The following is a 27,686-nucleotide window of genomic DNA, read 5'->3' as shown; positions in this document are numbered from 1 at the left end:
TGTAAACTGAATAGACAAATAAGAATGTTCTTTCGGCGAATCGCATTTGTTTTGCGACAGGTAATTTTTTTTTATGTACCGATACTGTCGAATTACTCGCTCCGATTTGAAAATCACCAGTTAACTGCCTTCGCGTGATATGCAATCAAACTCGGTTATAACGACATCAAAATTTCAAAATTAGGTCGTTATAACCGAGGTTGACGTTTTTGAAAAATAAATAAATATATATATGTATATAATCAGAGGCAATCAAATACTTAGCATGAAGTTCATAGGATGGCCGTTTTTATCGAGAAAAATATCCGAAAGCGAGATGATTAATACGGGACGTAACCGATTCTCGCCAAATATGTTCGACGAAATTACCAGATATTGTTTAAAAATTACCCTTGGCGAGAGAGAAAAAAAAATAGGAAGCGTCGTACACTGCTTATTTTCGTGAAAACACACACTTATTTTCGTGAAAATGTCAGTCGTGCATAGTAAATTCAAAACTTTTGTACTATAAAATGCTGTGATGGGGATCTTAGCTTATGTTTAGATACGTCAGTTAGAAAAAAATTGCAATCCACATCCATACTTGCCCCAGGCTCTCGTCACATGCCGCCTGATTTGTCCAAGCACGCTTACGTTGTCTACACGGTGTTGTTTCTAAGTGTCTTTGCCGTAGATTGCTGGTGAACCATTGATCCTACAGGAAACTTCCAACCAGAAAAATTATCCAAATAACTTGCAGATTTCAGATATATTATTCATACGGGCACCTTGTGCCCGAAAACTGAATTAAAAAGCTGTTGCCCTGTCTTCTGAGCCCAACAAAAACTTCAGGTTTTCAAGTCCACCATTCGTTGAGATATTTGAACTCAAAAATCGCTGAAAATGAGGGAAAGAACAACATAAACTGGCGGGCAAGCTATGATTATGCTGTTCTTCCCAACCTTTTCAGCGATTTTTTTTAATTCAAATGTTTCAGCGAATATTACACTTAAAACCTTACAACATTATTTTTTTTGTTTGGCTCAGAGAGACAAAAGCAATAACTTTCTCAAACTGGGTTTTTTAGGATAAGGTGAATAAATAAAAAAATTCCTTTTTTTTTATTTCAATAACTATAGAGCTCCTTGCAATATGAATGGCGTGTCTGAGGTTTACACGTTATTTGTATACTTTTTCTAATTGGAAGTATGGCTCTAAGTTCAACGGTTCGCCAGTAATTTGCTTCCAAGGGACATAAGGCATCACCCTGTATATTTGCGACAGTACTGCGCGTTGGTTTTGGATTCGGGTCCGACGTTTTCGGTGTCATTCTCTCTAAAATTTTATGCTCTACGCATTCGTGCTCGATTTTTCTCATTCGGGTTGCACAGTGCCCTCACATATTGCAACATTTTAAGAAGAAATCGGAAAATTTTCAAAATCTTTCAAATTCACTGCCTTGTATCTTTTCAAATTTCGGAGAAGAGACTTGGAACCAAAAATGAGTTATTACACATACACTTTTCTTCAAAACAACATTTGGTTCACTTGCATCGGATAATTAGTCTCTGAGATATGATCTTATTTATAGACACGTGTAGAATCTGAAAAGTCAAAAATTGTGGGTCCCTTTGCATGCACGCAGCTTGCGACGTCCGGCTGTCATGAATGTCGGAGTGTTACCGGCACAAATTTTCATTCTTTCTCTTTAAAACAAGACCAAGATGGTGGCGGTATGCCTATTTTAGACCGGTTATTAAAGTTTGAAATTACTTTGAGAGGAACCGCACGTTTTAAGCGCGATAGCCTCCTCACGCCCAGTATGGATTTTAAAGACGTTTTCATTAAAAAAAAAAAAAAAATGCTATAGCAAGTTTGTCAAAATGTATTTCACAGAAAAGAATGAACTTGGCAGATATATGAGACGGCAAACATATGATACATAATCATATTCATTATATATAACACAATTTATATGTATAAATTCTGTGCAAATTATTTTCATTCCTGATTCTAGTAAAGATTGGGAACTAAGTTTCATTTAAAAAAATAGGCTATTTTTTAATAAAAATAGCAATAAATCTTATTTTCAACGTTAGTTATAAATAAAACAGCAGACGAACGTTCCCTGGATATGTTATCAGCTCCAATCTTAAAATTTCTTGGGGAAACTCCATTGAAATGGAAACAAAAGTAATGAAAAATTTGTCGTCGTATCCGAGGGTGGTTGCTTTCATCGCCGTTATATGCAAGTTTCATTAACATTGTTCTCTATGGAATGCGTATTTTATTAGTTAATATATTAAATTTATTTAATTAAATAATAAATTATTTTAATACTCAGTTCGGTCCGCCAATTATCACCGTTATACCCGAGTTGCGTTCCAACCGAGATCGTTTTAACCAAGTTTGACTGTATTATCTAAAAAGAAATTTAAAATACGGAAAATATTTCCTAAAGCTACAGTTGCAAGCACTAAATTTTGAAGTTACTACATTAAGACAATGAGCAAATGTCTTTGAAATAACATTCGAATATGTTATTTCATTAGGATTAAGTCTTTTTAGAACACTGAATTCGAGATATTTATAACAATGTGTAATCGGACATGGTGCACGGAAATTTGTTATCTTAAAGATAATGAAAAACTTGACAGAGAACACAAAAAAGACAAAGAATTTTAATTTCGATGCCTGTATTTTATTAAATCTAGGAATATTATGGCCGTGATAATATGCGGATTAGATTTTTTTAATTATAATTACACAAATCTGGGAAGGAATGCATCTTTTACCTTCTCAGTTATTTACTTCCTTAAAACAGCATGAAAATAGCACTTTTATTGGCAGTCAAAACATCAATTTAATTCCTGGAATGGGGAAAAATAGTCAATCTATCAACACCGAATTACTCCAATCATCATTATGAAAAACTAAATCAATATGCTGATTCTGATTACGTTGATCCGATTCCCAAAAATGCAGTTCAGGTTTATCGAGATTATTCATATTCACAACAAAAAAGAATACGTTTTGATATAAAGATAAATTTATTTATAAAACTAACAAATATACTTCTTAAGACTCAAAGTTCGTTAGCTAAATGTGAGCTTAGCATAATCATGAGTGTATACTTTCCTTCAGATTAAGAGAAAGTATTATTCAAGCTGGGATTAATGTAGAATGCCTCAACAATAGAGGCAAAAAATCATCTTATTAATCGGAGAATAATCTGTACGTCGATGATTTTTTTTCTGGTTCAATTTGATATCAGATGAGTAACTAGTTACGGTTCGCTTCATACGTATTTGATACATTAGTATTCACAAACCGGATTTATTAATGATATTAAGCTCAAGCTAAGAGATTAAAAAAGTCGTCAGATTTTTAGAAATACGCTATCAGATCTAACATAAGAAATACCAATGTTGATGAACTCGGAATCACATGTAAAGCATATGGTGGGAGATTAAACATCACAATACGCTTGTTCTTGAAAACAATATTTTCATTTTTTTCAGTTCTGATCAGTTTTTATTCATTTCTGAATTAACTTGTGTAGTTCTCCAATCGAATATATACTTTTAACGCCTACTATGTGGTCGTCAACTATTCAACCATCAGGGGGTTTAGATGTTTATATTATGCACCGCATAATAAACAAACAATCACCAAAATACCTTCTCAGCTAAAGTTCAAAAACTGATGGTATCGAGTTTAAAATTGTGTTTACTATATGTAATTTATAATTTTTTGTACTTCCCCACACCCCACGTGTTATATCACGAATACTCTGATATAAACACGTAATCCGCTTAACATGCATATCAGATTAGAATTTCGTTTAAATATTTTCTTGAGAAAAATTTAAAATTTGGATTTTTTTGGTGCCAATTTATAAAGTTTAAATACATAAAATTCATAAATATGCGCTACCTTAAATGGACGACAGCGATTATTACCTTCATCAATTATTTTGCATAACGTTGTGATCCAAACATAAAAATTAAAGTATGTTTTAACATCGCTGTCTAAAGTGTACGGACGAAAAAAAAAAAACCGTCTTGTATACAGGGCTGTAAATGTTTTCTACCTATGAATAAATGAATGCACGTTTCCTTGTTTAATCCGAAGGTCTTGTAACCAGTAATTAGATGGTGCACGCCTTTTAATAGCCACTCTTTGTACAAAAGAATGCAAAAGAAATCAGAAGTGAATCGTCAGCACAATCATTCACCGTATCCGAGAGAGAGACATGAAAAAAAAAACCGTCTTCTATTTCTTCCAGGAAAACTACAATATTAATGCTTAAAATTGCACGTTGATTTACTTAAATGAAAGAAATAAATATGGATATCAAAGCAACACCCTGACGTCATTAGTAAAAAATGTATATAGTATTTTTTCTTCGAAATGAAATAGCGTTATACACTGGCCTTTTTCTCCTGATAAACCTCAGCGTAATTGATCGGAAAACGTTAAGATTATTTCCAGTAGGGATGAATGCTAAGAGTTATGGTATCTCCGCTTGATGCTTCCGGCGAGATTAAGGAACGTATGGGTGCTAAAAAAAGAAAAAAAGCTAAAATGCGTAATTGACTTTCCGACATCATGCAGCTTGTACTCACGCTGAGAAACTAGCTAGCAATCACGTGTGTGTGGAGCTTTCTTTCTCTTTCAGCAATATTTCTCTAGATTAAGGCGTCTTCGCTGCATTTAGCGACGTCCCTCTTGTCTAAGGTCATCGATCATTTCTTGAAAAATACCCGTAATGGCGGTATTCTAGACGCAATTATTAGAAGGGCCCCTTAGCAGTCGATTGTTGGGTGTGGAAGTTCGGGTTTATGGGGGAGGGTTCAAAGTTTCTCTTCTCTTAGTTTTTGAGGTCGATGTCCGATTCAAAAGCATTGAAACTCAGCATGGGTGGACATTTGGATGTATGCTTTCACTTTTATTTTTTCTTTTGCCCGTCCTGCATCCTCTCACGAGAACTCCTTTCACCGTTTGACATCTCGGAACTAGGAGGAGGAAGAATGTGCCATCGAATGTATCAGAATATATTAAAGAAGAAATCTAAGACTTATTATATACACATTTATTTTCTCAAATGTCTCGCGCTTCAAATACCTGTTATACATTTCATAAATGCCTCTTCTACTCCATTTATTTTTTCATGTAGACAAATAATTTCTTTCCGAGACTAGTCTCTGGATTCAAAAAAATCATTATTTTGGTAAACGTAAGTTCAAAAATGCTTTGATTAAATACGATTTATTTGTAACTGGTAGTTATTGATTAAGGGGTGCCACGACCCCTAAAATCAATTTTTGAGAAATGACTGAAAAAAAAAGCTCCATTTTGACGAAAACTAAATGCAAAAGATTTGCTATCAATCCGTCAATTTTTTCCTGTAAAATCGAAAAGAAAAGAAATGAAACATTGAAAATGTATACAAGAAAAACACTTCTTTAAACGCGATTTTCTCAGATTGCAGTTTGTGTGCTTGTCAGTAGGATAAAAAAAATAACTGCACCACTCCCGAAATTTATACATGTGTATAGGAATATTTATACATGTGTTTATAAAATTAACCTCGAACGTGTCTGACCATTTGTTAGACTTTTATGAATATTAAAAGTTCGGAAAAAGATAAATTTCAAAAATCTAAATTCAAAATTTAAAAAAAAATACTTCCCGTTGTTCAATTGCTAAATCGGAGGTTCATTTTACTAACACATGCCAAATGAACATTCCAATAAAGTTTCAGAAGTTTTTGGTATAAAAGTTTTATTTTAATCCTTTGGCTGGGCTCAAAAACTTCACAAATTCAATCTGAAAAAAAAAACGTGTTCGCAGTTTGCTTCTTGAATACTTTTACATTGTCATCCATTGCATTTGAGGTTTCAGAGGTCATGACACATCTTAATTCGATATTAAAATTTAGTGCACTAAAATTTAATTTAATCATATTGGTACATTATTCTTGCATCATATAAAGCTAGCGATTTTCCCATTTGATCAAAAATACATTACGAGGACCATTTCAAAAGTAAGAGTCATAAACAAGAACAAATGAGAGAAAAATGAGTCGCTTGAAGAACATACCATGTATTTCGCGAAGACCGTTTGAAAGGAATAGAAGTTCTACTCTGTTGATTACACAAAATTTAAATTAAATATAAGCAAAAAAAGGAGAAATTCAACTGTGATAGTAACGCCGTCATAAAATAATAATAAAGGAAGAGTAGAGAAATATTAGAATTTCTATGCAGCCCTATCGAACAATGTAAATTGGTAAAATTTGCGCATTTTCATCACTGTACTGAAAAATACTTTTAAAAAAAAAGCTTTTCAAAACCCGACTGCATAAAATCTCTCATCAGTTCAGTAGCGTTCGTGGGAGATATTTACAGAGCAATTATACAAGCTTTTCGCGGTTAAATTGCGAGGTGAGGATTGTCCGCATTTGAGGAACTATTCACTGAGATGTTTATGGTTGCAATTCCTGATTTCTGGCACTTTTTACGTGCTAAAATAACCATGACTTTTCGAGTATTAGAAAAAAACGCGAAAAGTGACAAAAATCGTGATTTTCAATCACCGACTTGTTAGTGAAATTTATATGGTTATAACAAAGTGTTAAAACTATAATACTGTAGTTAAGCATAATCACAAAAACCCATAAAAATTTTAATTTTTATGTTACCATCTGGTAATTACTTTGACAAAAATCTCAGCATCACGGCTTCAGTTTTCTTTTTCTGATATTTTTTATTTTTTACTTTAATTTTAGAATAGTTTCATTGTCTTCGGAGTAGAAGACTCCGTAGGCATTATTCATTCTTTCTTCATTATCTATATCTTGCAGGCTTTTTCGGTTTTTATAAAAAACACAAACTTTTGCCACCTAAAACATGGTTTTAATGATTTTCTCTCATTTGCGATTAAACAATTTTCTTCAATGTTCTCCTTTTGAAAATCTGATCACTTTATGTAATTCTCAATTGCCGTGGAATATTCAAGCATTGATAATATACAGTTAAAAATTTCACATTCGCATTCCCAAAGAACCAGTTGACCTCACCGTACATGCTTGAGTTGGTCAAATTTGCTGTTCTTTTTTAATAGCCGACGGCCCTCATACACAGTTTTCTTTCTTCAAAATCCTCTTGACAACAGTATAGTTAATATAATTTTTCAGGTCCAAACGAAAACGAAAGTTCGCCTAGAGCATTCGAGGAAGATCCTTAAACGATTTGTTATCATCCAAAGAATAACCTGAAAAATCACCCGATTCTCGCCTCTATTTCCTGCATCCTATTTTAAGATATGGGTCAACTTGAACGTGCATCACAATCAACCATTTCTTTTCTCTCAAAAAGATAGCACCCACCAGGAAACGATTCCTTAATATTTAACCGTTTTTATACTAAAAGAGGAAAGTGCACAACCAAGGTTAAAAGTAATGCGCAAAGTTTTATTTACAGCAGAGTCTCGACATTGGCAGCTCGAGGTTCCGGATAATTCGAGGTGGTGAAACTTTTCGAAATTTCTTCTCAAAGCGCTTTACGTAGCCTATTTCTTTTGATTCTTCCAACGAATGCGAGTAACTTCAGTTTTCAGGGGTCTTGATCCCTAGCCTGGGATCTTCAGTGCACCCCTATGCCAGAATTTTCCACAGACCATTCTACAATAAATGTATAATGTACAAAAAATAATAACATTCACATCGGAGCCCGGGGATATGAAGGCCCTGTCAGCCTTCCTTATAAAAAGGCCATCGGGCTTGACAGTTCTAATTTTAACGAACTGAGATAATGGTTATCACAAAGTGTCCGTTGCGACACCTAGGGGCGTCGGTGGCAAGGGGTTGGTGTAGTGCGGGGGTCTTCAACCGCTGACGCACTACTACTAAACCAAACATGCACCTTCTCCATATTCCTCTGCGGGACACTTCTAACTATTGCTACATGTTGGAATGTGCGTGTACGTGTAGTGAACCTGAAGTGAAGTTTATTTTTGTGTAATGCTTGTCATGTGTAGTGCCACCATCTGTCATCAGTTTTTCGAACTATGAGTGAAGTGTAATGATTGAATAATTGTACCGTTGTAGGCTTGTTGCTGTCTGTGGTAAGACTTTTGAACAGGCAGATCGGCTCGCATTTGCGCCTTGAAGTTGGAAATAACCGCTGATACACTGCTTTTCAGTTTGAGCCGCGCCCGAGGGTCACTAAAGCTTTTCTATACATATGTTATCGAAGAGCTCGGCAGACCACAAGTATCCCGCGTTCGGCCATGCGTTGACGACCCCTAGTGTAGTGATTTGTGCTTGTTCAGTGCTTTCCGGTGATTCTTTCCTAGACTCGCGGGGGGAGCCGCGAGTGGAAAAAGTTTGAGAACCACTGAACTAAGCCATTGAATTAAAGACAAAATGGGTGACAGTAAAGAGTAAGTACTAATACATAAGTCCAAGGGCCCCTCCCCACCCCTTAAAAGCCGATTTCTATTGGGATTTTTTTTTGCATAATCCAAGTTTTAAGCAATTCTAGGTGGCCTCGGCCCCGTTTACCTAGGATAAACTCTACTGTAATTTTTTTTTTTCACAAACGAATTTAAAAAAAATTAAAACTCTGACAGCAGCTGTTTTTGAAAACTGATGTCCGTCTTGCTGTGAGAAATCTTAATGCAAAAAAAAGGGGGGGGGGAATATAAAACATAGTTTCGCTACCGTTAAAAGGAAAGGCGAAAACGCCTTATATATAAATTAGTCTTATCTTCGGTAAAGAAAACACCCGAAGAGTGATTCGCTGGCATACCTATGGCCTTTGACCTGACGGCCTAGCAGTTCAGTGACATCTGAGATTAGTAGTGTTTTTTTTTTCTCTCATTCTTGGCCTTTGTTTTTCAGCAATCGCAATTAAAGAAGGGGGTTTCTCTATGTTTATTGATGATGCCTTCACCCTACCAAACTTGAGATTCGATCCATTTGCTGCGGGGCACACACACAGCTTTCTTTATTTTCTTCTTATTCATCTCTGTTTCTTCACTATTTCTTTCTCCCTACAACTAAAAGGGACTTGCGTTTTAAGGACTTACGTTTCAAACTCTAATTTAAGCGCATTCTTAAACTTGAATGCTGTTCCGTGGTAGCAAATGGTTCGGTGGAATGTAAGAATATTTTGTTTGGCTCGGAAGATTTTTTTTTCGTTCTCTCCACTAACCTGAAGATAATGGGTCTAATTAGAGAGCTTAGAAACGGATGCCTTTTTGTTTTGTTTTTTAACACGGCAGAAATATCGTCTAAAACGAAGTATATAAAGATTTCCATTTTCTTTTCTAATACCAAAGTTTTGACTTTTTTTTCATGTTTTTTTATACAGTAGTATATAATGATTTCTTGGCAAGAAGAGTCCAAGTATTAACTACAGATCTGCACGCAGATTTAATTAATTTCGCATTGCAAATAAATATAACAAGTTTCTGCCGAAAGAATCGTAAAAACAAAAGTACTTGGACTATTAAATGCGACTTTATACAAATATTTGAGAATAACAAAACTACTCGGGCAAGTTTCTGGAATCGTTTGAGTAAGTGTAATGAACTCTAGGTAGATAGGTAAGCTCATTCTCACCGGCTTAAATCGACATTTCCAGCTAGTGCGAAACTTATGCAACAGAAATGGTGGAAAATTTACTGAATTTTTGCATACCCGTATACGTCAGTTTTTTCAGTTTATATATTTTTATTTATTTTCTTTCGCTTAGTTTTCTTTATGAACCAGTTTTTAAGCGAGAATAATGACATTATTCTATTAAATGAAGCGAAAGTACTGATGAACTCCTTTCGTGAGTTTCAAATGCCACTGACCTAAATGGCTACTGTTGTTTATGGCTACGTTTTCTGATAAGGCATGTTGGGTTTGATGATAAGCGATTCAGTAAGAAACAGCTAATTAATTTGCACAGCCACGATAAATGATAGAAATATATGAAATGTATTCATCTCGATGTTTTTTCCTCTAAATTTTATGATATATAGCTGTGACTTTAGTTTTATGTTATAGCTTTTTTTTAACGTAAAAAAAAAAAAATACATTTTATGCTTAATCAGATAAACCATAGTTTCCCAAACTTTTTTTTCTCATCGCCCCCCAACTCAAGCGAACCCATAGGATCCTATGTTATACCCGTGGCTTCTATCACCCCCTTGGACCTTTCCATCGCCCAACAGGGGGCGATATTGCCCACTTTGGGAAACACTGAGATAAACCGAGAGATTTGACCGAGACACATGGAATTCGTTCTGCCACTTTCAGATCGAAACATCTATTACATCGGTTTATGAAAAATCTTGCTCATTTTAATTAACTTCAATTAATCAAAAAAAAAAGCAATTAATTTTTCTCATATCAGTCTTACTTGACCGCACAAAACACTATTGTATAGGGTTCTGGTTTTATTTTAGTTATTTATTTTTATTCATTTTAAAAAGCATTGATCATTAAATTAATTCGTGTTTTGGTTGCGAATTCTTTTTGATTTCATATTAACAAAAATATTAACTGCCATGTGATTTGAATAATACTGTATTTCAGAAGAATACTTTGGCCATAATCATAATCTGAATGAGTATAGGATTAATATCAAAAGTAGAGAAAAAAAATCCGTGGATTTTTATATATCAAACTTTAGTCATTCCTTTGACGTATTTCATATTATTTTTGAATGCCCATTGTTTAATTTGCAGAGAGCTGTCTTGTTAAAATCGTGTATTTTTCGCAATCCAACCAGACAAAACCTAATTTTTAAAATTTCGCTCCTCTCTGAATATCAAACTGAAAAACTGTTTGTTTTTTTTTAATGATATTGTGAAGTTCCTGAATTTTTTAAATTGAAGTGTATGAGTGTGCGTGTTCTATGTTCTACGACTGGTATTCTAATGATTTGTAATTTATTACTTGTATATTTTATTTTTTGTATGCCATCCTTGCATGGGTTTGGCCCCATAAGCAAATAAATTATTATTATTTTTATATATCATAATTTTTGAAAAGTTAATAATCATTAAATTATTTTTCTATAATTTAAGCTAACGTGATATTTTTTAATGATTCTTTTGTTTCCGTGTTATTCGACTACAATGAAAGACATATTCTCGTATTGTCTGCTTTTACAAAATTATAACAGATGTTTAGAAAAAAAATTGGAGTAGGCAACGCCATAGACACGGCCGCAGGTTTCGACGTGAATACGTTCTTTAGTCCTACCTTTGCGCGGTAGGTACTGAAATAATGAAATTTGCATAATCGGATTTGTCCTCGGAATAGATAACAGACGATACCAGTGTTGTCTAATTGCGTTGCGAACTTCTCGAGATACAGCGTAAAACAATTTCGTTACGAATGCTAGCCGCGTACCCGGTGCCTAGACCAGAAAAAAAGTATAAAAACCACAGTAGAGCATCAGTGGATATTTCTTAAAAATGCCTATCAGATGACACCATTAGCTTCTGTTTTCGTTGCGAACCTCTCGAGGTATAGCGCAAAACATTTTCGTTACAAAAACGGGTTGCGGGTTTGGTGCCCAGACCGGAAGAATTTTCAAAACCGAAGTGGTATCGTTGGATTTGCCTTAACGAGATTTAGCCGCAGACATGCAAAACACTGATATATTCTGAACACTTCCTAAGATATGAGCGTTTAAATTATTTCATTATGCAACTTTTAGCGAATGCACCCAGTATCGTCAGATGATTTAAAAGGCGTATTCACGACAATAACCAATAAATATGTGATACTGAGAAGAAAAAAATAACAGCAATATTAATTATAAGTAATTCTATGCAAATTTATAACCACGTGACTGCATAATTTGGTAGACTAAATATTCATACGAAACCACGCATAGCATTCCATTTCACGAAAGTCCTAGATCGGTATTGTGGCTACTATTGTTTTAGACCAGTGGTTTGCAACTTTCCTTGCTACAAGTTCTCTGTGGGAGGCTTGCGTACCCCCAGTAATGCACCAAAGTCGTCGTATTCCTTGAAATACATAGGAAATTCACGTATTCAAAGAAATGCGTTGGATGCTTGTTTAGCTATAGACACGCGTATGTCATACTCACAAGTGACCCATTTTTACCTTGATCTTGATTTCTGAGACTACTCCTCTCAAAGCTTCTTTTAAAATTTTAAATTAAATTTTTGAACTCGCGCTTGAAATCGCAATTTAGTGTATAACATAAGCTTTGGTTTTTATTTCATCCTCTCTATAATAGATGTAATAAATACAGCTCTGAGAACAGAAATAACAGGCCTTTTTTCACATTAAAGCGTGAAACCTAACAATCCTAGCGTAATTAGAAACACGGTCTGTCTTTTTTTCTCTTTCATCACGACAAAAAGAGCTAAAAAATAGCAATTATTTTTTCAAACATTCCACAGTTAACGAACTTCACCCTTAATGGTCTAGTTCATATGAAACAAAAAGAAATATTGACGTTTCGAATGAATTTCTTAGAAATACTCTTTAGACGCTTGTTAAAGAACCAAAATCGTTAATATCACGGATTTGGGGTTTTAAAAAAGGCAAAGAACTTACGCTTGTAATGTGTGTGTGCTTTTATTTCAAGCTATGCGGTGTTATACGTATGTTATTTACCGTGATAGTATGGGTGAGATAATACATATACAATGAGACTTCGCTACAACGATATTCGACATAAACCCTCTACAACGATATTCGATATATAAACCCTCTACAACGATATTCGATATATAAACCCTCTACAACGATATTCGATATATAAACCCTCTACAACGATATTCGATATATAAACCCTCTACAACGATATTCGATATAAACCCTCTACAACGATATTCGATATGAACCCTCTACAACGATATTTTTTTCAAATCTTGTTCGGAATTGACTTTTTAATCTCCTGTTGATACAACAATATACTTTATAACGATAAACACCTCAATAACGATATTTTTTGGGATATTTCGAAACCGCTACAACGATATGTTTTATATTTCGCCCAAAATTCACCCCTTATATGTATTTTAAATTCCTTACTAGTTTTTGTTCTTTCGAGGTTATTCAATAAAACGTTATATTTAGTTTAATAAAAATTTTTATTTGCAAAAAAAAAATTAGTATTAGGGATATATAAAACGTTATACTAATACTTTACCACACACCAACTCCGGTCACATCACCATACAACAATTTACTACCGATCGAGTTGGGTCCAAGTGAAGGGTCCATCTATCGGTGGTCGCCTCAGATTCGGTAGGGAAAGAAGTTATTATTTATATGTCCTCTTCCATGATCGAACCTACCGACCTGACGGCAATCTTATTGTTTGTAGCGGAGCATCTTGCCACTCTGGTGCTAAAACTTCATATAGGCGTAGGATGTTATATACAATCAAAAATATATGTAAAAAAAAACTTGCGTGAAATTAAACAATGGCAATAGTATTTTTAATATTTCTACTAGAGAATAGTTTTCGACCATGTTAAAAAAAATATTAGATTTCTTAAAATATTTAGTTTTCTGTATTTCTCTCAATTACTAATTAGAAGTGCTGAAAATTCATTTTTTTCCTTTTCCTTTTTTTTCTGACATTCTTTTTTCTGTCACTTATTTAATATTTTATTTTTAGAATCCACCGGGAAATTTTTATTTTCTTCAAACACTGTGTATACAGGAGTAGTAAACTACATTAAAATGAACAATGGAAAGCACGTTTTTAAGAATTATAAATATGTATACAAAAATAATATGTAGTCTCACATTCAATTGTAGCGTACGACGCGATGCAAGATAAAAAAAAAAAAAACCTGTTTAGTAAATTTAATTCTTAGAAGAAAATGCCGATGTCTTTTTCGTTCCACTTCAGCTCTTCATTTATCATTATTTTTTCTTCGCTATACGTATATCTACTCTACTAGCCCGATAAAGTTGACCGAAAAATTTTCAGTTTTACTTGGAAGATGATTGGTTATACTCTCTCTCTCTCTACACAAGGAAAAATGATTTTCTATCTATCTGGTCAGTGCCCTGAAAAAATGATAATAACAATGAATATATAAAATAAATAAAGAGTAAAAAAACTTAGATATAAATCTAAATTTCTTCAGCTTGGGATTGAATAAAGCCAAAAGAATTTGACCGGGATGTGAGAAAAAAAAAACATTCCGTATCACACACACACACACACACACACACAACTTTTTAGCAAACATAATGGCTATAAATATATGATAATAGAAAGCACATTACATTGGTCGCTGACCTCTCGGGCAAATTGGTTCCTAATTAGTTGATAGCTCGTTAGTGATGGTGTTAGACAACGAAACGCTTGTAAAAAAAGATCTGCTATTCATCGGAAAATCGTTATGATACCGAGTATCAACCACTTGTTAACGAAAGTTTGATAGCTTTATAGCATCCATGTGTCCATTTTCAAGTTTCTAGCCAAGCCACCTGCATCTTTTTGTCAGCAGGTGTTTGCTATTTGCCTTATGTTCTTACGTCGTAAGACGATTTACATATGTGAAGAGTTTTATAGATTTTTTTTTTCTATCGAATCTCTGATGGCAGGGAGAAATCAGAGTCTTCCAAAGCATTTTTTGTGTTTTAATCGACAAAGCAAGAGCTCTCCTAGGGTGTACGTACATTCAAGCGCACAGCGGGTAGCTAAAAGACGGTGTGAAATGCTGTTCTTTAGGTTCCTTGCACTCTTTAGCTAAAGTTATGCAGCGAAAGTGTTTTTTTGGTAAGATGCTGTGCTTCGATGGCATTCCACAGTTATTCTTCAGCCGTTGAAAAAGATATCTGTTTTCATTCTGAGCAGGTTCCCGTCGTGTTATTTTTAGTATGTCACTATCTGTGCGTGAAGAATTCTCGAGGAAAGTTTCTACTTTTTTCAGTCGCATGCTGTGATGAGTATGTTCGATGACGTGGATCACCGGTTTGTGAGATTCGTCTGTTATGCAACCAAAATACTACTTTATATAATACTGCTCAAGTCTGTTGTGAGCTTTTCTTTTAGTACAACCACTCGCATCCAAAAAATACAATCCTCCTTTTACAAAATGATAAACATAAGTTTTGGAAAAACAAAAGCTTTTAGACAAGATTTTTCTTATGTACTAAACTATTCTTATTCTAATGATATTTTTTTTCCTGGAACTGCTCTTACGCCTTCCGACTCAAAAGAAAAAAAAAACACACACACACATATAGGTTTACGTAACTGCCAATATACTGACAGTAAATGATAGTCCATTACCCTTAATGCATTTTTTTTTTTTTTTTTGCGTATAAACTTCCGACATCATTTATTTATATATTTTTTCGTTCCGTTTGAAGCTTGAATAATCACGTGACCTTCCATCAAGTCTCTTTACTCGTTTCTGAGGTCTATTTTCCAATGTGAGGCTGTTTGCGGTAATTTCTCATTCGAAATGCATTTTCTTTCAAATAGCTATAATCATTTCTTCCCGAAAAATAGTTCACAGTTCATGGTTTGAGACCTGGTTCATCGATGAGAAGTAATCAAACCGATGCATGTTTAACCGCTGATGACACGTAATGCAAGGGTAGTCAATCAAATAGTACATCATATACTGCATGATGTTTTAACCTATTTCAAATCGTTAACTCTTTTACTGTTCATCGGTATACTTTTTTGATTTCGTTATCATATTGTTCTCTCTTCTGTTTATTCACCTTCAAAATTACTTATAGAAAGTTCGATATTTTTTAGGCAACAATGAATTTCATCGTTATTAAATTGTGTCTATAATAAAAGTATGAAATAGCATACGAATAATACAGTAAAGTGATGCGTAAGAATTTCAATCTCTAACTTAAACTGTAATAAAACACCATATTCACGTTAAACGATAATAAACCATGCTTACTTGATCCACTTTTGATAGTCAAATCAATATTGTGAATTAATTTTTGAGACGCTTTCAAGATCGTGAATTCCTTTTGGAGCCAAAAATCATATTTATCAGCATCAAACGCCCGATTATTTGACGGGCCGGACTAGCGCACGGCCGGATTGTCGAGAGTCTACCGTATACATTTGTTAAAACATGCCGGGGGGGGGGGGGGTATCCTGTAAGTCCTAATGCGGCCTTTATCTCATCCGGTGTCTTACAGGACACCCTGTATAATAGAAAATGACTATAACATTTTTTTTTTTTTGTTTTTGATAATGAAATGATTTCAGTAATTACATCATAGAAAGGTGCAGCGTATACGTTGATGCGGTGCTTACGTCAAGCTGACAAATATATTTTGATAAGCTTGACGCTTTCTCACTACGGCATTAATCCTAGAAATACGGTAATCCAAAATCGCGTATATTTTTGGGATATATTTTCGAATGCAAACCTCATTGTATTGAATATCTAGAAGAAAAAACCGACACCATATAAATAATGATGAATCTCTCGGGGATTAGAGCTTTGAAACAAAAAAAAACAAAAAAAAAACTCCATATACACACAAGAGAGTGAAACAATTAAATGTGACACTCGATACAGAACGAGTGGTGTGTTTATTATGTACATCCGAGAGGAACCGAAACACGTTTTCGACTAACGCCAGATTCGACATCGTCCGATTGTCATGCATCGTTGGCCGAGGTCGCTGTACGGTTAATTGCAATTTCGGTACCTGGATAGAAAACGTCTTAAACGCATCGTGAAGATCAAGGGCTCGAAAAGAGAGAGCCATGTGGTGTCGCCCGCCCGTACATGATCCTAGTTATGTATGCCATTTTATTTCAAGGATGGTCTGACCATCCGAGCGTTAAATGTAATTTCTCTGTTATTGATAGACAATCTGGAGCCGGTGTCTTCAGGAGTGGCTCATCTGCATCATCAGCTTTTGTAAGAAAATGTGACTAAATCACGCAACACTTCTGCGGACAATGCTTGCACAAAGTCCTTGTAAGAGCCCGTTTGAATCGAGATTAAGGAGACCCTCTTCATACCGGTGCATTGTTCAAACATCGAACTAGAAAATCATATAACTTGGCTACATGCAAGTTCTTACATACAATTACATTCTAACCATAGAAAAGTGTTGTTGATAAGGAATCAATCTAAAAGAAAAAGTCTAGAACATTTTATTAGTTCTTAAATCAAAACGGTATAACTTCGACAGTCGTTTAGCACTTTATTCCACCTAACCTGCCGTTGGAGACACCTCTTTTTTCAATGTTGGAGTCTGGTCTAATGCTGGAATGATGGGAAAAGCAAGATTTAATACTTATCGCAGAATGCATTCGAAGGACCAATGCCAATTTATGTTAAATACTGAAAAAATAAGTCAATAAGAGTAAATTACTTAATAGTTTTCCACTGTATTCAAGCGCGTTTTTCCCAGGAATTTGGTACTGAAAAATGAGAATTTAGTCCTACTTTATTTTTATAATCTGATTATCGTCAACCTAAATGAAATACCTTTTTTTGCATGCTCCGTTGAAAAAATATGCTGTCGCTTTTGCATACAATATCATGTTTAGTCTGCATTATTTGATTTTTCACTCTGTTTATTCCAATCCTGCACAAATCATCGAAGAACACAAAAATTGTCTTCCGCAATCTATAACTTATGTTGCCATTGAATTCTCTCGTTTGATTTATACAAAAAAAAACAACTTTGTATTCAACATTTTTTATACATCAAGATTTGTGGTAGCAAAAGCAAATTTAAAGTTCGAGCTACCTGAACGTGGTTCGTAAAATACACACACACGGAAAAGATCTTAAAATGCAGAGAACAGACTTGGTTCAAATCAACCAATCCAATCGATTCTTGGAGTGCAGATATTTGAGAATTATCCAGAATCTGTGGTTCGAATTTCCTGGCATGCCAGAAAATACGGGTACTACCGGCATGCTGGTCTTCCTCGCTGTTTCCCGGAGTGTCGGCAAATGCGGAGGAATGCTGTAGTTTGTTTCCATGACGAGTACCGAACATAGAAGTAAGCTTGTATTGGGGCCCAAGGGGCCGAGCCAATATTTGTCACCTAGTATTGTTTGCAATATTCAACTAAAGTTCGCTCAATATTTTAAATTATTATATGCAAATGGTATCGAATAAAGTGTTCATAAAGAAAATAGAAATGCATAATATTCCCCAAAATGTTTACTTTTTTTAAATAGGAAATCGTAAACTCTGAATTTCTTGTTTTTTGTAACAATAAAAAATTCAAACTAAACAGACGGGCATTAAAAGCAAGCATCAGATACTTAGGGCAAAATTTAACTTCGCTTTAAATAGAAATGAAGCAGAACCTGGTGCTATATTGAATGATTGCGATTCAGAATAATCTGGGAATTCGGATTCAGGGATTTTCACTGTCCAAGCATATTAATTTAAACTTGTTTTTGTCTACATTCTAAATGGTTTTTTTTTTAAGTTCTTTAACTCTGACGCATTTTGGTTATTAAATAAGTCTAAATTTTCGCTTGTGCTAAAGCTTGTACACATTTTTGTATGTTAGAAATGACTTGTTTTTTTGAATCAGAAGTGTGGTGTTAAGAGTCATGAATTCAACTGTTACATAACAGAACTCTTCTAGTAAAACTGCACAGTCGCAATTAGGGCCGAGCTTAGTCATTTTGCGTCCCAGTGCGGCAAAAAGTTTTGTGCTCTCTAAAACGGTTGTTCCCGACCTGATGTGCACCAAGAAATGCATATTACTTTATTGAGCAGTTAAAGTCAAAATGTAACTCAAGGTAATCAAAGTATCTTAATCCCGTTTTTCGCGTCTAAAATTTAGCTGCCAAACTCGTCGCATTTGCCTAGATCCAACCTCGATCAACATTGAAAATCACATTTGTCTTTTGTATATAGTGTTTTTATATGTATTATCACGATCGGCGTGGAAAAGTCATATTTCATTTCAATAACACACGAGATATGTTGTTTGAAATGCCATTGTTCTGAATCGTCTAGTGCCTTTGTATTTACCATCTACAAATAATTTTGCCGAAAATAATATTGTCGTCCATTTACACGATCACAATAGACCAGGCAAGATTTTTCCAAGAAACCCCACGGCACATAAAAAATTCGTAACAAAGAAATTACACAGAAGATTAGCACTTCAGCAACTGCAATATAACTTCGAAGTTGATGGCTTTGCAACAGCCGATAGGTGCTTGTTTCAAGTCTACGTTTCGGTTTTTGCCCATTGGTGTGTGAAAGACCTTAAGGTGGAGGTTTTTGAGACGGTTAGGGTCAGCAGAGCGTGCTACCGGCTGCAACTTTTACTTAACATTGAAGAAAAAAAATAAAGATGGGGTAAAAGATTGTGTGTGGTGTGCTGTGCTCTCACAAGTTAACGTGAACAAAAAAGTTACGGCAGAAAAGAAATCGATGATCATGTCTTTTTTCCTCTTTGGGGTAGTTAGTTCTCTTCACATCCGGATGATGGCGTGCCAGTGAACATGTAGTTCAAAAGACATTTGATTTTTCTTTTTGGGCACAGCAAATAAAAATTTCTTCGACAAACTTTCCGAGGCTCTAAACTGGAATGAATATTTTAGATAGAAATACGTGGTGGGCGAGGTAACCCAGGTCGATAAGATACTCGCCTAAAGTACCAAAGGATGTTTAGAGAGGTATCGTGAGTTGGATACCCGATTCTTCCTTGTCACAAACTTTTCTTAATGCGGAGGTACAACAGCACCAGTGACGACATGACCGTAGAAAATGAGTGCTACCGCAGAGAGTCCCACACCAAGGGGTTAGCGCACAAACCTCTCGGAGAGTATAATAAAAGGCAAAATGCTGTACGACGCTGCCGTTCGAAATCGGCAATAAAATGTGGATCCCGGTCTAATTAGCCATCGCGTGCAGAAAATGACCGTGTTGCGACAAAAATGATCAAACGGACCACATGGTGACGTACATGATTTACTTCCGTGAAAATTTATCTGAACTATCTCGTCATTATAAGATACGAATATTTCACTTCTCTCATTTAAACGGCAGAGTCTTGGGACACCCTTTATCATGCCACTGCGCACTAGGTGCTTGTAAAGTACGTGACAAGCAATTCAATTGCTTATTTCTGAAATCCCATAACTGTTAAAAAATTCGAAATATAGTTTATACTGGTTTCTTTTACATGATTCGTTGACGCTTCGTTTGGTGAAGAAATCCAAACCGAAACAACGTTCTGTATACCCCGAAATTGGGGTCCTTGAAATATTCGCTTACTATAGAAACCAGTTAATGCAGTTAGAAGTTGTTCCTCAAATATCTCAAAACTTGAAATTCTGCACTTAAGGGGTTTCTGAAATAAGTGATTCAAGTCTTATCTATCAAAAACATTGTGGTGATATAGTGACAGAAAGATTCTTTAAACTAAGCACAATTATTTTGAAATAATGCAGAATGTTACAAAATCATTTCGATAAAACCATTTAATCCAATTGTTTCCAAAGATTGCATCAGGGCTCCTAGAGACGTCCCAGTCATCTGTTGATATTGGTATGTGCCTATTTAGTTCTTTGAAATACTTTATAGTAGTTTATTTTATGATAAAGTTTATTAGGTTATTTTGGGAAGCTGCTGTAGAGAACATTGAGTGCGACAATGAGTCTCGATAGCAAAATTTTGAGCACCACTGTTTTAGTCTAATAACTGTATTAGAAATGCAACTGAGTTGACCCTGAAGATGAATTTCTATATGAATAATTTTCTCTACGTACGATCTTCCATTCATCGCTCTACACACAATTTCCTAGGAATGCTAATTTTAATATAAGTTTTTGTATGCTATTCTTTGTAACTTGAACCGCATTAATTATTAGATATTGCATCAACACAGAAATTTAGACACTTAAGATATTCTCTCTTAAATTAAAAAGAAACCGAGTTATTGAATAATAAAGATGATGAGATGTATATATCTCTCTCTAAACATATTTTCCGAACATTTGAACGATGCTGTAATTCGTAATAAAAATAAGCTTTTGCAAAACGAGTGAAATTCGAGTTTGCAAGGGCGCGGTAGCCCAGGTCGATAAGATACTCGGATAAAGTGCCAAAGGGTGTTTAGAGGTGTCGCTAGTTCGATACCCGATTCATCCTTGTCAGAAAACTTTCCTGACACAGGGGTACAAAAAAAAAAAAAAAAAAAAAAACGGCGACAAGACCGCAGGAAAAAATTGCTACCGCAAGGAGTCCCTCATCGAGGGGTTAGCGCACCAATCTCTCGATGAGTATAAAAAACAAGCCTGCCATTCGGAATCGGCTATAAATTGTAGGTCCTGGTCTAATTAGCCCTAGTGTGCAGAAAATGACCGTGGTGCGACAAAAATGATCAACGATCGAGTTTGCAAAAATTTAGACACAATAAAGTATTCCGCTATTCATCGTCGTAATATGCAAATTCTCCAGAAATGATGCTACCGCTGTAGAGTATTTCTGTTCTCCACGTGTTAGTATCAGTTACGAGTTTCGTGTTTGAGATGTCGCGAGCTACGGAGAGCAGTTCTGAAGAAGTTAGCGTAATATGGATGTTGAAATCGGAAGGGAAGCCTGTTTCGGAAAGCAGCTCTCTTACAACGTCCAAAAATGTCTATTTGTTGAGTATTATGTAATATAGGCCTATACAGTGTAAAACATGGATCAGGAAGGCTATGTGTTACAGAAAAAACAGATAACAGAAGAATAAGAAGGTTGGCATTTACGCAAAGGATAACTGCAATAAACCAAAAGCTCATCGGGACTTTCAATGTCAATGGATACGATTGACAAACATATACGAGAAACAGTATTTCAAAAAAGAAGAAGAAAAAATTGCGAAAATATCAGCTTTGAAGCCTGAGTATAAAATACCAAGGCTACTGCGAACAAATATATTTCATATGGATAAAAATTATATTCAGTTATTTTCATCAATGAGAAGAAGTGGAACCTGGAATATATATAGAAATAAATTACCTTTTGGGGGAGAAAATATACATAGCGTCGTCTCCGATTGGTTAAAAACCCGGATTTCAAGCTAAAAAAAGTTGAAATTATCCTATAGGAGGCGACGCGAGTTTCCAGAATCGGAAATACGGTCACACTATATTCACACCCTTTGTTTTGAACAGCGATTAACTCAAGCTATATGAAGTATTTGTCTTATGAATATTATTTTTAAATATGAAATATTTTTTCCTTGTGAATTTCTCGGATGATATTATTTCTAAAGAAGAGGATCAGAAGAGTAAAAATAATGAAACACACACACACACACACACAATCTGAATTCGGCCTGTAAAATGTTAAAATGTACGTACAGTATTTGATATGCACGACAAAAATATGAGCTGAACATGCACAAATTTGTGTAACAGTTATCATAACATAATAATAAGTTATGATTAGTATCTTTGTCCACGACTTTAGTAAATATCACCAATTAAACTGAGTTACGATGGAAAACGCCAGTAGCGTATTTACAGGGGGGGGGGGTCTTAGCGGGCTCTAGCCCAGGTCGGCAAATTCAGAGGAGCGGTAAATTTGAGGGATGAGTGTCCGAAAAAATTAGAAGAATAGGAAAAATTTGTATAACCCTCAATCAATCCGTATCTGCTCAGACAGCTAGGGACTAGATCAGTGAGCGATCAAAAAAGTGACCTAGAGAGTTTGCACGCACGTGAGTGAGAAAAAGAGTGACTTGGAGCTTGAGCAAGTACGTGAATGACCAAAAAATGACCTACAGAGCGAAGGACCAGGCCAGTGAGTGACCTAAAGCGTGAGCAAGCATGTGAATGACTAAGAAAATGTACAGTCATGGGAGAACAAAAAGCGTGACTTAAAGACACAGTTGTACTTGCAAGAGGGAGGGCTTAAGAGGGTTTTCGAACAGGGTGGCGAATTCGAAGGAAGAGCAGTCAAGGAAATCAGACTAGAATGGGAGAAAGCGGCAAAATTCGTGTAGCCCACAGGCGGCAGAACCATATATACGCCTCTGGAAAAACCTGAACATATTTAAAAAAGTAGGGTAGGGACAGAAAAATAGTCGAACATCCCCTTTAAGATGCGGATCATGATGTCATTATAGTAGGAAGGCCTTTCAACTCGTGTACTTTACATTGTATAGTGAAACAATATGCAAAATATAATTTTTAAAAAATAAAAAAACGGTGTCCAAAAAGTGCGCAACGTCAAAAAAGAGGACTACGGAATTTACAAAAAGAAGTGAAATCCCATCAAAAACATTTCATGTAAAAAATGAAGTCGTCTCGAGATTCTTTAGCAGTAAAAAGTTGGGATGTCTGATGTAGAGTCAAGTCAAATGCTGTTATTAACTTGACACTTTGATTCACAAATCACTCTAAGGCTCTACACCTTTAATTGAAGAATTGGGAAATGGCAATTACGCAGCATGAGAATGTGTCGACTGTGGTCAAGTTTTATTATTCACACCATTAATCAAATTCCATCAAATACTGTTTTATATAAGGATATTTGTATTTACAACGTTGATTTAATTTTACATAACATGGTAAGGTGTAATATGGGCTGCGTAATTGTCAAGTCCCAAAATGTTCTTCAATTAAAGGTGTAGAACCTTGCAGTGATTTGTGAATCAAAGTGTCACAGTTAATAACAGCACTTAACTTGGCTCTACATCAGACATCATAACTTTTTACTGCTAAAGAATCTCGAGACTTGGCTTCATTTTCTACATGAAATGTTTTTGATGGGTTTTTTATTTTGCTGAAAATAGGACTCTTTGTCTAAACTTTTGCGTCGGTTGTTTATATGCTATTTTTTTGTCATTATGTTGTCCGTAAAGTGTACAGCCAATTATGCAAATAAAATACATGTTCAACCGAATTTGCGGTAGTTAATATGTGATCTAACTGGTGTCTAAACTTTTGCTGTACGTGCTGTATACTATCATTTTTTAAGTGTCTTTGAATGTTTTGATAGATAAACAAGATTATCAAACATATCCATACAACACTGTAAATACTCTAGAAATTGCATCTTCTCCGTATGATTGATGAAGCTTCATATTTTCAAATGTATGTGTCTGTTAGTGATATGGTTTATTGTGAAAAAAAATCATAATGAAAATTATCCGATAACCCAAATGACTATTATTTACTCAATGTTATTGTTATAAATGCCAAAGGAACACCGCACTGCGTTTGGAAGAAACTGACTTGATTAGTCTACGTATGCAAAATTTCTATCTCTGATGCAGAAGAAATCGCATTCAGTGTTATGAATGTATTATATGTTTGTAGAAAGACGATGGTCGATGATAATGTAGAAACTTTTCAAGAATCATTTTCGTCGTTCGTACACGAGACAAAAGTATTCAATAGATCGCGTGCATCGAGGAAAGAAGGTATAAAACGGTCACGCTTCCCTTACGAACAAATGTATTGGTAACGATGTACAAAAAACTGTAGGTCGGAGACCTCTGGATATCACAGTGAAAGTGTGCGAAGCTTCTGCTAGAAATAACAAAGAAGTATGTTTAAAGTAGGGGTATGCCTCGACGTTTCGAAGACTCTCCTTCGCTGCGTTTTCTGAATACCCCGGAAACTACAGTACGTACTACAAACCAAAGTCGATGCTATTCCGTCGACGCTGTGGCACCGCACCTATCACGTGCTAAGAAGACACACACACAATAGATGATGATGAAGACATGAATAATCTTCATTATCCGAGACTTTTCAAAGATATCAGCATTGTCAGATAAGAAAAAAAATAGAGAATAAAAAAACAGAAAAGAGAGCTAATGACAATGAAATTGCTCTCTTCTACTATAAGGGTCTCCCGAATACGTTCATTCGTCTTGCTAGACGAATGTAATAACAACACCCTGTGCACATCCCAACCTAGTTTTTTCACTTCAGATTTACTACATGAGAGTCAGACGTTTCTTACTTGATTAGATCATTTGTGAGGTTTGTGATTTCAAGGAAAAATGCAGAAAAAAAAAGCGAATGTGCTCATACACTAAAATAAATTGGCACAATTATTTAAGTGAAAAACAGGAGTTGAACAGCGTCTAGAAATTGTAGAGATATTCGGACGAACATCCATTGACTTGAAATTCATTCACGATAATATTCCGTACATGTCTTCTTGAACATTTTTTCTTATTATTGACGAGCCACACATTTGAACCTAAAACTATAGTAAAGTATTTACGCTGAGTATGTAAAACAAGTTTATTTATTATTTCTTGAAATATCTAGAAGTTTCTAAATATAACATAAAAATCAAGAGAATCACGTAAAAGATGTTTTTAAAAAAAATTCAGAAGTTCAAAATATTTCGGTATCTGTGACTATCACAGATATGCTTCTCATTTCACAATACACCCATCATTTCTGTTTCAAATGTTATTTTATTAACTTCATTCGTAAGTTTTTTTTCACGTAAAAGAGAATTTCCAAATTTATTTGCGCAGCATCGATACTGTAAAAATACTAGGTGACGTCAGTTTTTTACATTTTAATCAGTTTTCAGATTTCACCGACTGCTCTGTACCAATTGTACAGGTGTGCAGGTACTATTATGATGAGTTCGTATATATCTCTGCCAGCATTATTATTATTTTTTCTTTTTGAAGTTATGATGTTCAAGAATGTGGGCAATGACAAAAAACTCATCTGGAATATTTTACTTGGATTTTTTCATCTTTGATTAACGTTATGCAAACAGGTTTAAAATGAGAGCTAAATAAAAACCTAGACGATAACCTGACCGTTACTTGCATGGACAGCTGATGTCTAGAAACAAGCCTATCTGCATTTTCAGGTCATTTATTTTTTTCTTCATTTCCCTTTGTAAATGCTGTATACAACTTTGAGTATCAACTATTTTTTGAAAATTTGTTGGTCGTTAAATGTATGAGACCAAGGACAACAAGTACATAGTAGAGTTTCATTTTTTTGCCCGACTGAAGGAAAACGACATAACAAAGAATGTGAATGAGCTCAACAACTGGAAATCCCGTGATATTTGCAAACATGCATTCAATAAGTTATTTTTTTTAAGTGGAATTTTTCGCGAATTGAACATGTTCATTCGGGTTCCGAGAATAATCATTGTTTGTCGGATGAATAACTAACGTAAACGGACGCTTAAAATTCCTTTATAAATTATGTTAATTTTTCCCCCTTAAATCGTTCGAATGATTAATTTTTTTTCAAAGAAGCGAAAATAATAGAAACGGTGATTTTTCGGGAGCGATATTAAGGACCTTTTAGAGAGCTGAGAAAATCAAACTGATGCAAAAAATATACATGCCCTGTAAGTGCTAGCACGGTCTTTATCTCATCAACCGTCCGTCATAAAGGTATGATTCCAATTTAAAAAATGCTCAACAGGCTTTCAAAAATTACCTTGTACCAGTTTTGAGAGTGAAAATACAGTGTGTAACAAAATAAAAAAAAAAAATCTAAATTTTTATACTGTTCCCCCGTGCTCTAACTTGCAATTAGAAAGTTGTTGCTCTGTCTCTCCTGATGCCAACAAAAGAAATTCCATGTTTCTACGTGCAATATCCACAGAGATATTCGAATTTGAAAAACAGTAACTTTGGGAAGGAACAGCGTTAAATGCGGAAAAACCGTTTTACCCGCATTTAATGATATTCTGTCCCAAATTCCCTCTTTTGAATATCCCTCGTGAATATTGCACTTAAAAAGATGCAATTTTTTTTGTTGGCATCGGGAGAGACAGAGCAACAACTCTCTAATTGCAAGTTAGAGCACGGGGGAACAGTATAAAAATTGAGATTTTTTTAAATTTTGTTACACACTGTATTTCCACTCTCAAAACTGGTACAGGGTAGTTTTTAAAAGCCGGTTGAGCATTTTTTAAACTGGAATCATACCTCTACGACGGACAGTTGATGAGGGAAATGCCATGCTAGCGCTTACGGGACACCCTGTATATCTGTGGCCTTTCAAATTTAAAGTACTTTATCCTGCAATTTTAAGGGAAAATATGTATTTTCAAAGATATGCGAAAAATGTTAGTTTCAGAGACCTCTCTGGAATCGGGGCTTTTAAGCCGAGTCTCCCGATGCGCCACTAGTCTAGTATTTTTAACTGGCCCCTCTATTGTAAATTTATAGAGTGAAAAACCAAAAACAATAAGAGTCATGCCGCTTCGAGTGGGATCCCTCTCCGGCCCATGACTGAAACGTTATTTACAGGTACTGTATTCAGATCTCAGTTTAATCCACATGCTGTACACTTTTATTTACACGCACATATCGAACGAAAATTTGATATTCCGCGAGCTGTACGTGTCTCGTTCCCTTGCATGGCCACATCAAGGCAACTTGGATAGACAAATTCAACAAAAAACTGAAGAAACATTAAAACAAGAGACAGCAACGAATAGTGATCACAATGTGTCTGGGTATAACTTTTTATTCGAAGGCATAGGCGTACGCAGAATATTTTCTCAAGGGGAGGGGGGGGTTTCAATTTTTTTTCTTCTGAAGAGTGGGGGGGGGGGGTTTAAGTGTTTTCCTGAAGAATAACACTATAATCTCGACTTGGGGGGGGGGGTGTTAGAACCCCAAAACCCGCCTTTGCGTACGCCAATGTTCGTAGGTATAGTACCTGAATATAACACCATCCAATAAATAAAAGCAATATTGGGACTTTGGGACTTA

At 35.1% G+C, this 27,686-nt stretch overlaps 1 protein-coding gene and 1 long non-coding RNA gene across 2 annotated transcripts in view; one reads left to right on the top strand and one right to left on the bottom strand.

Annotated features, from left to right (window-relative positions):
• The window catches only part of LOC149080178 (uncharacterized), a 95,687-nt gene that overhangs the window by 19,817 nt on the left and 48,184 nt on the right, over nucleotides 1–27,686 (top strand). The window lies entirely within an intron of this gene.
• The window catches only part of LOC149080179 (uncharacterized), a 44,761-nt gene that overhangs the window by 3,787 nt on the left and 13,288 nt on the right, over nucleotides 1–27,686 (bottom strand). Inside the window, exon 2 of the long non-coding RNA XR_016193541.1 lies at nucleotides 2,775–2,849. This is a non-coding gene — a long non-coding RNA (uncharacterized LOC149080179). The remainder of the gene's footprint in view (nucleotides 1–2,774; nucleotides 2,850–27,686) is intronic.

The sequence above is a fragment of the Pholcus phalangioides genome, unplaced genomic scaffold (genome assembly GCF_987345545.1).
Source record: "Pholcus phalangioides strain wild (caught in Gottingen) unplaced genomic scaffold, Ppha-v1.0 ptg000011l_1, whole genome shotgun sequence".
In the NCBI taxonomy this organism is placed as follows: domain Eukaryota; kingdom Metazoa; phylum Arthropoda; class Arachnida; order Araneae; family Pholcidae; genus Pholcus; species Pholcus phalangioides.
This window is presented reverse-complemented; position numbering and strand designations above follow the sequence as displayed.